The 14,465-nt window shown below is 44.2% G+C and overlaps 1 protein-coding gene across 1 annotated transcript in view; it reads right to left on the reverse strand.

Annotated features, from left to right (window-relative positions):
* LOC136054130 (zinc finger SWIM domain-containing protein 6-like) overlaps positions 1 to 14,465 on the reverse strand; it is a 497,031-nt gene that overhangs the window by 24,246 nt on the left and 458,320 nt on the right. The window lies entirely within an intron of this gene.

The raw sequence follows: 14,465 nt of genomic DNA on the forward strand, positions 1-14,465 counted from the left end.
CTGTAGTCCTCTATCAGGGTATTCCAATAATGGGATTCATCCCACCATGTTTCTGTGATAGCAATTTGGTCATACTTTCCCAATTGTGCTACAGTTTCTAGCTTTTCCTGTTTATTTCTCATGCTGCACACATTGGTATAGAGGCACTTCAGCTTAGCTATTAGCCTTGATGCCTTCTCAGAGGAGCCCTCCCTAGTACCTCCAGGACATGTCTGGGGTTTTCCCTTACCACCTCCCAAGCTGAAAGCATTCCCATGCACTTCTCTGTCACCTAGTACACCCCCTTCCCCCATCATATCGAGTTTAAAGCCCTTCTAATCAGGCCAGACAGCTTTTTCCCAATAATATTTGTGGCCCAATAATATTTGTGGCCCTTCTAGTCAGTCAGCACTTGCTTAGGGAGTTCCTGCTTCCTACTTACATTTATCTAAAATGGATGCCTGCATGCGAGTGTGCACATGTTGACTAAACCCTTAAGTTTCTGCATTGTTCTGAATGCATAGTTTGGTTAACTCTGCTCCTGAGACATCCTGTCTCTCAGATCCAAACATACCCTGAAACAACACTGCTCAAGCTTTAGCTACAGTCACCAAGTTAGGATGTTAGCTGGCTAAGGAAAGCAATACCACAAGCGATGCCCTAGCAGGCTTGCCCACAGAAGTTGATTCTGTCCAACATGCAACTTGACAAAGTTGCGCAGCCATTGATTTTCTATTATTAGCCCAAAGGCATGGCTGCAAAAATTTTAAAAGCACGTGTTATATGATCCTTAGTGATTATTCAAAAAACAATATATCAGAATATATAAAAGTTGAAGATTCTCTCTGAGCAGTTAGCAGTACACAAAGAATGGGACCCTCAGACATTCTTTTCCTGGTTGCAGGAACTTGGGCTGGTTTGACCCAGTACCATGATGACTGAGGAAGGGGACCCATGGGCCCACGCCCCAGGGAAGGGGAAAGTGGAAAGGTGTCATGGTTTTGTGTTTTTTGTTGTGTTGTTGATATTCCACATCATGACATCATGTGGTGTGTTGGGAGTTGAAGAGTTAATGCTCCAGCTCTGTGGATCATTTATAGTTATGGATATGCCTGTCGCAGAAGAAAAGAACTACATGCCCCAGAGGACTGTGTGAGGCTTTGTGTTTTTACATGTTTCTGCCTAGAGGGAAAGATAAAAAAATGTCTGCGGTCACGGGACCATCCCTCTTCTCTTCGGGATCGAGCTTGGCAGTGGGTGTTCGTTGCAGCTGTCCACCTTCAGCAGTAGCATAAGGCCTTTGGTTTATCGGACACTCTCTCTCTCTCTTGCTCATTTTATTTATTAGCCTCAATTCCAACTATATTGTATTATATTGTGTTATTTTCCTTTCTGATATCTTATTTAGTAAATTAGCTTTCCTCCTCAGATCATTGCTGCTGTTTTGTTCCTAGGCCCATCTCCCTTCTCCTTTTTTCCTTTCCCCCTCCCCCTTCCCCGGGGTGTGGGCCCGTGGGTCCCCTGCATCAGTTGTCTGACCTGGTACCATGACCGCCCTGTAAACTGTTGAACAAAAGGGAAAAAAGGAGAGTGGATTTATACCTGGGATGAAATTCAGGCAATTTTAGGCATACTATTTACAGCAGAAGAAAGGGATATGATCAGGAGGGCAGGTATGCAAATTTGGGATCAGCAACACCAGGCTGGTCCAGGAACAGATATAAAGTGGCCCTTACGGTGGCCCAATTGGGATAATCAGAACCAGGAACATCGTACTCACATGGCAGATTTGCAAGTTATTATTATTCAAGGGATTAGAGATTCTGTCCCTCAGGGACAGAATATTAATAAGGCTTCTTAGTGAGCAACAGAAAAAAGATGAAACTCCTACCAAGTGATTAGAGAGATTAGAGAGACTATGCAAAAATTTAGTTATATTCAGGATTAGATCCTGCTACCCCCGTGGGGCAAGCTCTCCTGAAAACGCAGTTTGTGGATAGGTCCTGGATAGATATTCAAAGGAAACTAGAGAAGTTGGAGGATTGGCAGGAGAGAGGATTAGACAAATGGCTAAGAGAGGCAAGCAAAAAATTCTGATGTCCTTGGTAAGAGAAGGACAGAAGGGGATGTTTCAGACAAGGAGAAGAGGGAATATTCCTCGGGTAGAGAATGTGTTTCAACCTAACCAGATGAGACCCAGAGATGAGGACAGTAGAATGTTTCTACTGTCAGAAAAAGGGACACATGAAGAAAGACTGTAGAAAGAGAATTCAGGATGAGAAGATGTTTAAGGAGGACTGAGGGGGCCAGGGGCTCTGTGTGCTGGGGACCTGGGAAAGAAAAGAGCCCTTGATAAAATTTAAATTGTGTCCTCAGCATCCGTAAATTGAATTTTTGGTAGACTCTGGGGAAGAAAGATTGACTGTTCAATATTTACCTCGAGGATGTTCTTTATCCTCAGAAAAGCTACAAGTAATTGGAGCAAAAGGAACATTTTACGGTACCTGTTATAAAGCAGGTAGAAATGGAATCACCTAGCACCTATGGAATTGGGTCTTTTTTATTGGTACCTGAAGCAGTATATAATTTGCTAGAGAGAGATTTAATTGTGGAGTTAGGAATAAATTTGGAAGTAAAAGATAGAGAATTAACTGTTAAACTATGTACTCTAACAATAGAAGATGAGTCTAGAATTAACCCAGAAGTTCGGTGTACTCCAGAATCAGTAGGGAAATTAGATATAGAACCCTTTGAAGTGACTATAAAGAACCCAGAGATCCCAGTTAGGATAAAACAGTATCCCATTTCACAGGAAAGTAAATTAGGGCTACAACCTGAAATTGAGAGATTAATATCTAAAGGGTTATTAGTGCCCTGTATGTCACCCTCTAATACTCCTATACTCCCTGTAAAAAAAACCTGATGGCACATACAGATCGGTCCACGACTTAAGGGAAATTAATAAGAGAACAATTACCCGTTTCCCAGTAGTGGCAAACCCCTATACCCTGCTCAGTCAATTGAACCCAGAATCTAAGTGGTATAATGTAATTGATTTAAAGGATGCTTTTTGGACCTGCCCCCTGAAGGCAGAATGCAGGGACTACTTTGCCTTCGAGTGGGAAGATCCAAACACCCATAGAAAACAACAACTAAGAAGGACAGTGCTTCCACAGGGATTCACCGAATCCCCTAATTTGTTTGGACAAGCTCTTGAGCAAGTACTAAAAACTTATGAATCAAACCCACGGATAACCTTAGGACAATATGTAGATGACTTACTATTAGCTGGAACAGACGAGGAGATGGTCAGACAGGAGAGCATTAAACTATTAAATTTCTTAGGTTCAAAGGGGTTGAAAGTTTCAAAGGCAAAATTACAATTTACAGAAGAGGAAGTGAAATATCTGGGACATTGGTTAAGCAAGGGAAATAAGAAATTAGACCCAGAAAGGGTAAATAGGATTTTATCTCTAAAAGCCCCCAAAAGCAAGAGGCAGGTCAGGCAGATCATAGGACTGTTAGGATACTATTGACAATGGATTGAGAATTATAGTAGTAAAGTTTTTATACCAGAAACTAGTAAAAGATGGATTAGTAAAGTGGACCCAGGAGGATGAGCAAAGATTAGAAGATTTAAAGGTAGATCTTGTTAATGCACCAGTGTTAAGCTTACCTAATATAAAAAGACCTTTTTACCTTTTTGTAAATGCAGATGAAGGGACTGCCTATGGAGTACTGACCCAGGAACGGGCCAGGAAAAAGAAGCTAGTAGGATACTTTTCAAAACTCTTAGATCCTGTTAGCCATGGGTGACCTACCTGTTTACAAGCAATAGTTGCTGTAACTCTGTTAGTAGAAGAAGCAGGGAAGATTACTCTTGGGGGGTGAACTAAAAGTTTATACTCCACATAACATAACAGGAGTACTACAACAAAAAGCAGATAAGTGGATTATAGATGCTAGACTATTAAAATATGAAGGGATCCTAATACAATCTCCTAAATTAGAAATAGAAAAGAAACTACAAGTTTACAAAATTCTGCTCAATTTTTATAAGGGGAACCAGGTGAAGATTTAACCCATGATTGCATTCAGTGTATAGAGTATCAGGCTAAAATACAGGAGAACTTAGAAGAGGAGTTATTAGAGAAGGAAAAATTATGTGTAGATGGCTCCTCCCAGGTGGTAGAAAGGAAACGAAAATCAGGGCATGCTATAATAATTTCCATCTGAACTGCCACAAGTCCATGGGACCAGATGGGATCCACCCAAGGGTGCTGAGGGAGCTGGCAGAGGTGATTGCCAAGCTGCTTTCTGCCATCTATCAGCATTCCTGGTTATCTGGAGAGGTCCCACAAGATTGGAGGCTTGCCGCTGTGACTCCCATCTACAAGAAAGGCCGTAAGGAAGACCTGGGGAACTACAGGCCTGTCAGCCTGACCTCGGTATCAGGGAAAGTTATGGAGCAGATGATCTTGAGGGAGATCACACAGCACGTGCATGGCAACCAGAGGATCAGACCCAGCCAGCACGGGTTCACAAAGGGCAGGTCAGGCTTGTCCAACCTCATCTCCTTCTATGACTGGGTGACCAGACTGGTAGATGAGGGAAAGGCTGTTGATGTAGTCTACCTGGACTTCAGCAAGGCCTTTGACACGGTCTCCCACAGTATTCTCCTGAGGAAACTGGCAGCCCGTGGTGTGGACGGGTTCGCTCTTCTCTGGGTGGAGAACTGGCTGGAGGGCCGTGCCCAGAGGGTAGTGGTTAATGGAGTTAAGTCCAGCTGGCATCCTGTTACAAGTGGTGACCCCCAAGGGTCAGTTTTGGGGCCCATCTTCTTTAATATCTTTATTGATGACCTAGATGAGGAAATTGAGTGTAACCTCAGTAAGTTTGTAGATGACACCAAGTTGGGAGGATGTGTCAAACTGCCTGAGGATAGGGAGGCCCTTCAGAGGGATTTGGATAGGCTGAACAGCTGGGCTGAGCTCAATGGGATGAGGTTCAATAAGACCAAGTGCTGGGTCCTGCACTTTGGCCACAATAACCCCATGCAGTGCTATAGGCTTGGGGCAGAATGGCTTGAAGAATGTAGAGAGGAAAAGGACCTGGGGGTGTTGGTTGATGCTCGGCTCAACATGAGCCAGCAGTGTGCCCAGGTGGCCAAGAAGGCCAACAGCATCCTGGCCTGTATTAGAAATAGTGTAGCCAGCAGGAGCAGGGTGGTGATCATCCCCCTGTACTCAGCTCTGGTACAGCCACACCTCGAGTACTGTGTTCAGTTTTGGTCCCCTCACTACAGAAAGACATTGAGGCCCTGGAGCGTGTTCAGAGAAGGGCAACAAAACTGGTGAGGGGTCTGGAGCACAAGTCTTAGGAGGAGCGGCTGAGGGAGCTGGGATTGTTTAGTCTGGAGGAGGCTCAGAGGAGACCTTATTGCACTCTACCACTTCCTGAATGGGGGTTGTGGTGAGGAGGGGGTGGGCCTCTTCTCCCTGATAAATAACAACAGGACGAGAGGGAATGGCCACAAGTTGTGCCAGGGAAGATTTAGTTTAGACCTGAGGAAACATTTTTTTCTCTGAAAGAGTGGTCAGGCACTGGAATGGCCTGCCTAGGGAGGTGGTTGAGGCACCATCCCTAGCGCTGTTCAAGAATTGTTTAGATGAGGTGCTAAGGGATTTGATTTAGTAGTTGGGTAGGGATAGCGATAGGAGGATGGTTGGACTAGATGATCTTGTAGGTCCTTTCCAACCTAATGAACCTATGAACCTACAATAAACAGGATAACATTTACAGTAATTGAATCGGGACCATCGGATAAAACATGGTCATCTCAGGCCTGTGAATTACAAGCAGTCCTTAGAGCCCTACAGATGTTAAAAGGAAAATTGGAACCATCTATACATATTCTATATATGCATATGGGGTAGTCCATACCTTTGGAAAAATATGGGAGGAAAGAGGATTAGTAAACTCACACAGGAAAGGCTTAACTCACGAGTCGTTAATAAGACAAACTCTAAGGGCAATAAGAGAAACAGAGAAAATCGCAGTAGTACACGTAAAAGGACATCAGAGAGGGATGTAATCTCAAATAAGGGGAAATAATTTAGCTGATGAAGAAGCAAGAAGGGCGGCTTTAGTGGTCCTAAAGGAAATACAGGCTGATAGTCCCCAAAAAGAAACAAGAGAGGCTAGAAGTTTTACTATACAAGAGAAAGAAAGGACTGGTGGTACAACAGCCCCCACTAGATATGGCAATATGCCAAATCAGTCCAAGAGACAAGGTTTTTAATTAAAACATGGAAAGAGTTGTCTCTAACTCTTCAATGGGAGGGACCGTTTCTTGTTTTATTAAGAACAGAAACTGCAATCTGGACAGCTGAGTGTGGATGGACCCATGTGAGCTGAGTGCAAGGACCAATCCATGATAAAGGATCCCAGTGGAAGTTGTCCAAGACTTCAGACAACCTAAAAAAAAAAATCACTCTATGAAAAACATAAAACTTTCTTTAAACAGACCAAATAACTCTGTCATTTCATTGTATGCTTTATATGTATGTTGTATATGTATTGTGCATTGTACATGATGAACACTGGTGAACTCACTCTTCCTATGAATGCCTTTTAAGATAATTGGGAGATAGTTTTGTGTGCAATCAAGAGGCTAAAATCCAAGAAGGAACTACAGATAGAGACTGAGGAGAATTATAAGGCAAGGAAAGAGGAGGTTCCCCTGAAGAACACAACTGCTGCCGAGAAGATCAGACACCCCGCTGCACTAAGCAAAAAAGTAGGTGCTTGGAACAACTAAAAGGAAAAGATAATGTTTAAGCCCGAGATGCGGGGACACAGTTTGAAGAACAAGATGAGAAAAAGCAAAGTGGGGATTATGGTAAAAATAAGTTCAGCACTTGCTAATCAAACCGACTCAAGACAGATGTGTCAGTGTTTTTCAGTGCTTTTTTCTGAGAACTATGTAGTTCGTAGAAGTCTTAAAATAGGTATATAGATGTTTTGCCTAGAAACTTTGTAGTTTGTGCAAATTGGAGCCACAGCACTTACTTCTAACACCTGGACAACAAACAACAGCTAACAGTGACCTTCTAAGACACTGCAAAAGAAAAATAAGTGAAAACCTCCTCTTAAGTGTGCATGATCAGAGCTGAGGAAGATTACGACCTTCATCACCTCAATCACCAGGAGGCAGAGAACAAACCCCAAATAACAGCCGGTGCAGCCCAGAAAGAGAAAGATAAGACATGAATGCAGAGATAAGAAACAATAAAAAGAGGAGACAGGAGGTCCCCCGTTGTGCGCCTCTGTTGGCGCAGAGACTCCTGGCCACCCAGCGCTGTTTCGCTTGTTTATTGCTTGCACAATAAATTCCTTACTATTGGCAAGGACTGGTGTGTATCGTCATCTTCACACCTATAACAACATTGAGGTTGACAGAGCACTGGAATAATCTGCCCAGTGTAACATGAGTAAACTCAAAAAAATAGTATAGATGATGGTATATTTGAAAAGGTCTATATATAAGGCACACAAATAATACAAAAGAAGATGGCTCACCTTAAAGATGACAAGGCACACAGGGGACTCCACATCAGAGGGATCTCCAAGAAGAGATGCTTCTCTGGTGGTGGTCTGCCCTTAAATGGGGTTTGGGAGAAGTGGAGCCAGGCTCCACCCCTTCCAATCACACAGGTATATCACCTCCACCTGTGGCCCCATGGCTGACTCAGTGCTCACCTCAGGTGACCAATCAGTGGTTCAGGCCATAGACCCTTAGCAATAAAGGCTGGAGTGTTAACCATTATTTCAGTAGGCCATGTACCCATTACCGGAGGGGCTACCGAACCCCCCACCTCCAATAATCTCCCCCAAGGTGCAAGTAGGCCGCACCATTGTGGTCCTACCTGCACCTTCCAGGGCCATTTTATTTTATTGGTGCCTGGTTTTAGGTCCTCAGGGGCAGGGAGCAGAAGATTGTTCTCACGGCCAATCTCAGGTCTCACTTCATTATCAGTGCCCATAATTTGGATCTTAAGTGGGGAGGCCCATATTGTTTGTAACATTTTCAAGGCACTGGGTCTGCCGTCTCTAGGTCTTTCCTTCAGGCCCCGCAGGGTCTCGGGGAGTCTCTATGTCCACCCCTGCAGGGACTGAGAGTCTGTCTTTGGGGAAGCCTTGAGAATACCATTGTAACATTCCATAAGGCCTGCTCCCATTGGATTATATGGCAGGTGGAATCACCACTCAATATTATTTTCTTCTGCCCAGCGTTGTATCACTGCACCCGTGAAATGACTTCCTTGGTCGCTCTCGATGACTTGCAGTGTCCCCTTGTCACCGGTTTGCGGGACAGTTTGACCCAGTACTGTGAGAATTGAGGCAGGGGACCCACGGGCCCACACCCCGGGGAAGGGGGAGAGGGAAAAAGAAGAAGGGAGATGGGCCTAGGAACAAAACAGCAGCAATGATCTGAGGAGGAAAGCTAATTTACTAAATAAGATACCAGAAAGGAAAATAACACAATATAATGTAATTGGAATTGAGGCAAACGGATCAAATAAAATGAGCAAGAAAGAGAGAGTGTCCAATAAACCGAAGGCCTTATGCTAACGCTGAAGGCAGACGGCTGCAACAAACACCCACTGCCGAGCTCGGTCCCGAAGGGAAGAGAGAGTCCCATGACCACAGACAGTTTTTATCTTTCCCTCTGGGCGGAAATATGTAAAAATGCAAAGCATTGCAAAGTCTTCTGGGGAATGTAGTTCTTCTCTTCTGAGACAGGTACACCCAGAACTATCAATGATCCACAGAGCTGGAGCATAAACTCTTTAACTCCCAATACTCCACATGATGTTATGACGTGGAATATCAACAAAACAATAAGAATCACAAAACCATAACACCCGTAGGCAGCCATCAACCTTGTGAGTGCTTTTATAGTATATGCTGGGTTGGCTTTTGTTACTGGATAGGCCTGCATTAGCCCACTCGCGGTGTCGATACAGTTTAGGGCATATCTCGCCCCCTCAGACTGAGGGAGGGGCCCAATATAATCAACCTGCCACCTCTGTAGAGGATTGTGTCCTCTAGCAAGATGGGCTGTAGTTTCAGGCAGCAACCGCGGTCTTATCTTAGAGCAGGCGTCACAGTCTCAGCATGCTTGAGCCATGTCCGATAGTTGTATGGGCAGTCCCCATGCTTTAGCAGCTGCCCACATGGTCTTCTGACCAAGCATGCCGCAGCTTTTGATGTAGCCAGTAAGTGATATTCCCAGATGGCGAGTTCTCAACCCATCTAACTCGAGCCAGTGTGTCAGCTTCATTTCCTTGTGACTGTAGGGGTTGATGACCAGAAACATGGGAGACACATACAGTTCTGTGTTTGACTGCATTCCATATGTCTAACCACATATCTTTGCCCCAGATCGGTCGGGAGTGGATAGTCCAATCCTGGGTGGCCCACTCTGTAATCCAAAGAGTGAGCCCCTGATACACAGCCCAACTATCTGTGCAAATATCCAGGATACCATCACCAGGTTCTTCGGTTATAACCATCCACACTGCCCGCAGCTCTGCCCACTGGCTGCTTTGACCATCCCCCTCTTCAAACCAGATTGTGTCTGTGGCAGGATGGTACGCTACTGCTCTCCACTTACTTGGGTTGCCCTTGCTGGCCCATCCGTATACCAGGCATCTTCAGGAATGGGTTATTTTCCTTCCTGGACGGGACTCTTCTGTGGTGGAGCAACCAAAGTTTGTTTCGGTGCATCACTATGATACGTTACTGGGCCAAGAATCTTCTGAAGCTCTTCTTTCAACGGTGAGGAAGACAGACTACTCCTCTGACTGAGATAGGCGACCCATCGTGCCACCGCCTGTGCCTGGGCCACCCCCGTCTTAGGAAGGTGGGTCAGATCTCTTACCCACCCCTGGATTGGCAATGTAGTCTTGACTATAACTTCGGCCATTTGGGTTATTGGCTCTACCGCTTGTAATGCGGAACAGGCAGCCAATAACTGTTTTTCAATCATGCTATATCTTTCTTCTGCTCCATGCCACACCTGAGACCAAAATCCAATGGGGGTCCGAACAGAACTCTGACATTGCCACAGGCCCCAGCCAAAGCCATCCTGAGTCACATGAACATCTAGCTCAGCTGGGAGGGTAGGATCAAATATACCCAATGCCTGGGCTTGTTTAACCACCTGTTTTGCTTGTTGAAAAGCATCCTGTTCTGTTCTCCCCCAATCCCATAATTGGCTCTTCTTTGTAAGTCTATATAAAGGTCTCAGCAGCTGCACCAAATGAGGTATAAAGGAACACCAATATCCCTATATACCCAGGAATTCCTGCAGCTGCTTTGGTGTTGTAGGGACAGGGAATGCCTGAACCTTATCTATGATGGCATAAGGCAACACTGTGGTCTTTCCTGACCAGACTACCCCTAGAAATTTTACAGACAGTCCTGGACCTTGCACTTTTTGAGGATTGATAGCCCATCCTCTTTCACTTAGGTAGGCAGTTAATGAATCTGCTGCCTCCCCTACTGCTTCCAGTGAGTCAGATGTTAACATGAGGTCATCAATATAGTGGTATAGGTTCACATTGTTCGGTTTTCTCCAATCAGCCAGGTCACGTGCCACCAAATTATGACAGTATGTTGGTGAGTGCACGTACCCCTGTGGCAAGACCTGAAAGGTCCACTGCCTGTCTCCCCACGTAAATTCAAGTTGATCCTGCGATTCTTTAGCAATAGGTATGCTAAAAAAAAAATGCATTTGCCAAATTCAGGACACAATGGTAGGTTTTAATTTCCCTACTAAGTGTGTCCATTAAGAAGGCAATATTGGGTACGGCCGCATGGATGAGCAGTGTGACCTTATTCAGTTCCCTATAATCCACCATCATTCTCCATGTTCTATCCGAGTTCTGTACTGGCCATATGGGGGAATTATATGGGCTTTGTGCAGGTCTTATAATACCTACTTTCTCTAATTCCTGCACAGTCTTTGATATTTCTTCTTGCCCCCCCAGGAGTCTATACTGTCTTACATTAGTAATCCGGCATGGTTTCAGCAAACAAATGGGCTCATGATTCGCATGGCCCCTCAATATTGTCCGTATTGCCCAGATACTAATGTACCTCTGCCGTAGTCTGAACTCTCCCACAGTTGTCTGGAGAGCCAGACCCCATAGAAAGTCTATGCCCAGGACGTAGATTGCCCCAATCCTAGAATACAATTCATACTCCCGGGGCAGGAGACGCCTAACCCCCAATTTCAACCATGCTTGGGTGACTGGAATAGTCTGTCCCCCAAACCCACCTATCATCACTCTATTACCCTTAAATTTTGTTGTGTCTCCATATATAATTGATTCTGCACCAGTTTCTACTAGAGCCATCACTTTCTGTACTTTTGTCTTGGACCAGAATATTGTTAGTTCTTCATAGGGCCTCCAGTCACATCTAGAGGCCCTACGGAGACCAATGTCTCGCATTAATCCATGAAGTTGGTTAGATCCAAATCTTTTGCCACAGGCAGCTAAGGCACTGCAGCCCACGACACCTGCGGATGTTTTTTCTTCAATTCAGTACTGTGAAATCGGCCAAACTCCAGGTTGGTGTTGGTGTTTCCTGTATTACTTGTACTCTCAATTTTCTGTGAGCACTCTGAAATTTTTGGTCATTCTTAAGCTGTTTTCATAACTGTATTAAGACATGGTTGGGTTGCCCATCAATCTTGGCAAATCCAACCCCAGCCCATATGAGGTTGTTAAGCATGGTTTTTCAGGATACCCATACAGGGCCCGATGAGGATACCCATGGAGAAGGCTTTTTAGTTTTAATAGGGAAGGCCTCAGCTTCATCCACTATACGAACGCTGTGCTTGGTTCTTATGCGCTCCATCTCCCCTAAGTCTGCCAGCTGTATGATGGCCTCTGAGGCCACCAATGGATTTATTATGGAAACCAGCATCCCGTATGGGTGGGAGGAGGCCTGCTGCAGTATTAGATCTCACATGTCTGCTGTAAATCTTTCCATGTCCGGGTTTTCAAATATATCCGAGTATATAGCCTCCCACATACCTAACCCTCAGATATATGTTTGGAGGTCCTCCATAGAGGATCACAAACTGGTATTGAGGGACACGTCAGTTTTGTTAGGCCACGTTAAGCAGCATGCTGACATTAACCAGTGTACAATAGAATGAGTTTCATCATTATAATGGACAGCTGCGTATAACCTTTGCCTCAAGACTGGCTGTATGGTTATAGACGCTAGTTTTGACATGTCTGTCCCATTCACTAGCACGCTTTCAGCTCCTACTTCCCATAACCTTAGGAGCCATGATGGTATGCTTTCCCTTGGTTTTTGATGAAACCACTGTACTAGGTCTATCAACTCTTTAGCCATGTAAAGGCAGGTTGTTACATGAAGGCAGGTTTCAACAGGGGGCCATTGGTCAGGAGGCACCCCTGCTGGTCTCTCTTGTACCTTCTTCATTTTTTGGGTTACAATAGGTCGGATCTCAAATGGATCCATCATAGATGGAGTTCCAAGACCTGCCTTAGAAATCTTATTTTCTGGGATATCCAAATCTGCTTTCTCTGACTTTTGGATGTCCTCTAATGATATAGTTTGTATTTATCTCATTGGGACATTTAGGCCAGGTTTTTTGGTTGTTAATGTTCCCAACTGTTGTTCAAGTTTCTCAGAACACTCTCTTAATAACTTCAAAACTGAAAACCAATTATTATTTAGTGTCTACTTCATGTATGGCCATTACTAGAGGCCAGGCTACTGCCAAGGCAGCTAGCTGCTGTTCCTTTTTAATGAGAATATCTTTGTCTAGTCCTAGAAAGTAGCCTGTCAGATAAGCTGGGGAAGGAAGGACAGTCCCTAGAACCCACAGGGGTCCCCATTTCTCAATAATTGCTGAGAATCCATAATAGGATGGCCCCATGAACCCTGGAATTTGGCCAAAAATTTTTTGGTGTAGGGGAGTAACAGTCTCCCCCCTAATCCATTTAAATATATTCCACATGAAGGACGTGTTTGATACATATAAATTATTATCACAAAGTCTGCCTAGCTCACCAAGTATAACAAGCAATCACAAAGATGATACTCAAAAAATAGCATAGATGACAGTATATTTTAATAAGTCTACATAGAGATAGTACACAAATAGGAAGATAACTCACCTTAAAGATGACAAAGGCTCACAGTAGACTCCACATAGGAGGGATCTCCAAAAAGAGATCCTTTCCTCATGGTGGTCAGCCCTTAAATGGGGTTTGGGAGAGGTGGAGCCAGGCTCCACCCCTTCCAATCACACAGGTATATCACCTCCACCTGTGGCCCTTAACTTAATATAGTTAAACGATGGATACAATACTATTTGAATTGCTTTTCAGTATGGAGGAGAAGCTTGCACAATGTCATAACCACATAACAAAGATGTACAAGGGCTACTCTGAAAGTAATGTCTCCCCTTTTATTATGTTGGCACATGATGTCAGAAGCGGATACTGGTAGCATGGCAGTAGGGGCTGAACCTTCCCACCAATATTCCATTATATCTTGTTGCTGTGTGACAGAGGGCGAGTCTGACAAAATGGTGTCTGATATGGAAGTGCATATGAAGCAAAGGTATGTAATTGAATTCCTCCATGCAGAAAAAATTGCACCCCTTGCTTGCTGAACATTAATGGAGGCCAAACATGAGATGTTAGCACAGTGAGGCAGGGGGTGGTATGTTTCAGTAGTGGTGACAGTGGGTCACTTCTGCTGGTGTAAGGTTTTATGAGCTTGGCACACAGGCTCTTGTTCACTGCTGGTGAAAATGCAAAGCTAATGGTGGTGCCTACGATGAAAAACAGCATCTTGTAGCTGAGAATTTGCTCTATCAAATAGAATGATTATGCTCTTTGTACCTGTTGTAGTTTCTGTAGAAATAAATAGGATGCATTACTTTTATGCAATGGAGATTTTACATTCTAAGCTTGGATTTGTTCAGAGAAATAAAAAAAAAAAAAAGAATTTCTTCATTAGATCCTTCCACTGTGTGGGAGGCATTCTCAGCATTTTATTCACCTGTTTTCTGGTTTCTCTCTCACATAGCTGATAAGATAGCTATCTCACCTGCACCTTAAACCTGGCCTTTCAGAGCAGGTAAATTGTAGCACAGCATAACAGCACATAACAAGAAACCTTTTATCTGCTGCAGCCTCAAACCCAGATACAGCATGGAGGAGAGAAGGGGAAATCTGGTATATTTCCCAGGTTATGCACCCCTCTACCTTGTCGGGGGGAGGAATTCACACTGCATTACTCAATTATTGTCTCTTGTCCTGTGCCTATTCTATCATGTACTCAAACTATTCAACGTTGCCATAATTAGCATCTTCTATACAAAATAATGTTATAGATCAACAGAAACTGGGATATATTTGCAGTTC

Source organism: Cyrtonyx montezumae, unplaced genomic scaffold (genome assembly GCF_038088225.1).
Source record: "Cyrtonyx montezumae isolate F1298 unplaced genomic scaffold, pur_monq_1.0 scaffold_34, whole genome shotgun sequence".
Taxonomy (NCBI): domain Eukaryota; kingdom Metazoa; phylum Chordata; class Aves; order Galliformes; family Odontophoridae; genus Cyrtonyx; species Cyrtonyx montezumae.